A 3799-nucleotide genomic window follows, 5' to 3' on the forward strand; every position below is an offset into this window, starting at 1 on the left:
CAATCCAAGAATGGATTAATAAAATGTGATATATGTATACCATGGAGTACTATTCAGCTCTAAGAAACAATGGTGATATAGCATATCTCATATTTTCCTGGTTAGAGCTGGAACCCATACTACTAAGTGAAGTATCCCAAGAATGGAAAAACAAGCACCAGATATATTCTCCAGAATACTGTTATTAACAGAGTAGCACCTAAGTGGACACATAGGTGCTACAGTAATAGGGTATTGGGGAGGTGGGAGGGGGGAGGGGGGCGGGTATATACATACATAATGAGTGAGATGTGCACCATCTGGGGGATGGTCATGATGGAGACTCAGACTTTTGAGGGGAGGGGGGAAATGGGCATTTATTGATACCTTAAAATCTCTACCCCCATAATATGCCAAAATAAAAAAAATATTAAAAAGTAAAAAATAAAAAAAAATAAAAAAATAAATAAAAACAGTACCAATGACAGCATGTGATTGCTAAAATGTATGAAAATAGATAAGGGGAACAGAATAGATATTCCATTAATAGATATACTAGTAAATTAAAAAGTAATTTTTGACAAAGTTTCAAAGACATTTTAATGAAAAGAGAATATACATTGCAATAAAGTGGTCTTTTTCACTTTTTTCTTTAAATTTCAGTCTATTACAGTGGTATAAATGTTTAGTTTATATATATATTTATGCCCCACCTGAGTCAGAGCTACGAGCATGCCCATTCCCCAGACAGTGCACACTACACCCATTAGATGTAAATATACTCATCCTCTCCTCAAATCAGACAAAAACATACACTTTTGGTAAAAATCCTTATTCAATAAATGGTGCTGGGAAAACTGGATAGCCACATGTAGAAAACTAAACCAAACTTGCACCTCTCACCTCTCACAAAAATCAACTCATGATGGATAACAGACTTAAACCTAAGGCATGAAACTAAGAATTCTAGAAGAAAATGTTGGAAAAACTCTTATACACATCAGCCTCAGGAAAGAATTTATGAAAAAGATCTCAAAGGCAATTACAGCAACAACAAAAATAAATAAATGGGACCTGATCAAATTAAAAGCTTCTGCACAACCAAGGAATCTATGAAAAGAACATAAGAAAAAAAGTGATCTTAAAACAATTACAAATAAAACAAAATGTTGATACATACCTCATACTATGTAAAAATTTTAAGTAAAAATGGATTACATGTCTAAATGAAAAATCTAAAGCTATAAAATTTTTTGTAAAAATATAGGAGAAAATCTTTGCTACTTAGGATTAGTCAATAAATTGTTAAGGACAAAACATATCTAATTTATTAATAAAAATGATATATTGGATTTCATCCAAAGAAAGATCTTTAGCTTTTGAAAGAAACTTAAAGAGAAGAGATAAGGCACAGACTGGACTGAGATAAAATATTTGCAACACATGTAAGTGATAAAAGATTTTCAATTTTCTATATAAAAATATGTATACGTAAAGAATGCTCAAGTCTCAATATTAAATAATCAAACAACCCATTAAAAGAAAAAACAGGCAAAAGATTTGAATGGACACATTTCCACAAAAGAGTTACCAATGGCAGGTAATCACATGAATAAATGCTCAACATTATTAGTCACTAGGAATATGCAAATGAAAAGCCTCAATGAGAGGCTACTCCTATTAGAATGCCTATAATTGAGGCCTGATTATACCCAGTGTTGACAAGGATGTGAAGCACCAGAACTTTTATACATTGTTGGTGAGAATGTATAATATTGGAATAATTTTGGAAAACAATTTGGCAGTTTCTTTTAAAGAAATTAAACTTACAATTACCTTATGAATATGCTACTTTATACCTAGATATTTTTCAAAATGAAATAATCCATATGTCCATACAAATAGTTGTACATGAATGGTTACAGCACCTTTATTTGTGAAGACCCAAAACTGGAAACAGCACAAATATGCATCAAAAAATTTGTGGATAAACACATTGATGTAGCTATACAATGGGATATTGCCTTATCATAAGAAATTAATAAAGTATTGATGTTCGTGGCATATGGATTAATCATATAATTATTTTGATGAGTTAAAAAATACTATATGATGCCATTTACAAAAACTTTTAAAGTGCAAACTAATGTATTGTGTCAGAAAACAGATCAGTTGTTATTTGGCAACACGATGCTGAGTGCAAACTAATGTATTGTGTCAGAAAACAGCTCAGTTGTTATTTGGCAACAGGGATGCTGAGAGGAGCACCAGGGAGAGTTTATAAATGGGAAGAAGGAAACTTCTGTGGATAATGGATATGTTCACTTTTTGATTGTGGTGTTGGCTTCACGGATATATATAAATGTCAAAACTGGTCAAATTGCACACTTTTGTGTAGTTATTGCATGCCAATTTTAACTCAATATATTTTTTATTTCAGCATATTATGGGGATACAAATTTTAGGTTACATGTGTTGCCTTTCCCACCCTTCCCCTCCCCCCCAAGGTAAAAGATTCAAGCATGTCCCTCTCCCAGATAGTGTACAATGCACTCAATATATATATATATATATATACATATATATATGTGCATATATATATATATATATATGCACTCAATATATATATATATATATATATATATATATATATATATATATATATATATATATATATATATATACATACATACCTCTACCCTCCTCCCGTCTCCCATCTGCCTGACGCCAAATAAATGTTATTCCTATTGTTCACTGAGGTGTTGATCGGTGAAACCGATTTTTGGTGAGTACATGTGGTGATTATTTTTTCATTCTTAGGATACTTCATATATTAGAATGAGTTCCAGCTCTATCAAGGAAAATACAAGAGGTGATATATCACCATTGTTTCTTATAGCTGAATAGTACTCCATGGTACACATGTACCATATTTTATTAATTCACTCGTGTAATGATGGGCACTTGGGTTGTTTCCACATCTTTGCAATTATAAATTTTGCTGCTATAAACATTTGAGAGCAGATATATTTTTTATAGAATGTCTTTTGTTCTTTTGGGTAGATGACCAGTAATGGGATTGCTGGATCAAATGGTAGATATAGTTGTACCGCTTTAAGGTATCTCCATAATGCTTTCCACAGAGGTTGCACTAGTTTGCAGTCCCATCAGCAATGTAGGAGTGTTCCTATCTCTCTTCATCCATGCCAACACTTATAGTTTCGGGATTTGCAAATGAAGGCCATTCTCACTGGAGATAAGTAATATCTCATTGTGGTTTTTATTTGCATTTCCCTGATGATTAGAGATGTTGAGCATTTTTTCATATGTTTGTTGGCCATTAGTCTTTCTTATTTTGAAAACTTTCTGTTGATGTCCTTTGCCTACTTTTGGATAGGGTTGTTTTATTTTTTCTTGCTGATTTTCCCGAGTTCTAAATGGATTCTAGTTATCAGCCCTTTATTGAATATTTAGCATACCAAAATGTTCTCCCCTTCTGTAGGTTGTCTGTTTGCTCTCATGACAATTTCTTTGGCTGTGCAGAAGCTTTTTAGTTTGATCACGTCCCACTTATTTATTTTTGTTGTTGCTGTGATTGCCTTTGGGGGTCTTCTTGATAAATTAATTGCTTAGGCCAATGTCTAGAAGAGTATTTCCAAAGTTTTCCTCTAGAATTCTAATAGTTTCACACCTAAGGTTCAAGTCTGTTACCAAGCGTGAGTTGATTTTTGTGAGAGGTGAAAAGTGTGGGTCTTGTTTCAGCCTTCTACATGTGGCTATTCAGTTTTCCCAGCACCATTTATTGAATAAGGATTCTTTT

The sequence above is a fragment of the Microcebus murinus genome, chromosome X (genome assembly GCF_040939455.1).
Source record: "Microcebus murinus isolate Inina chromosome X, M.murinus_Inina_mat1.0, whole genome shotgun sequence".
Classification (NCBI taxonomy): domain Eukaryota; kingdom Metazoa; phylum Chordata; class Mammalia; order Primates; family Cheirogaleidae; genus Microcebus; species Microcebus murinus.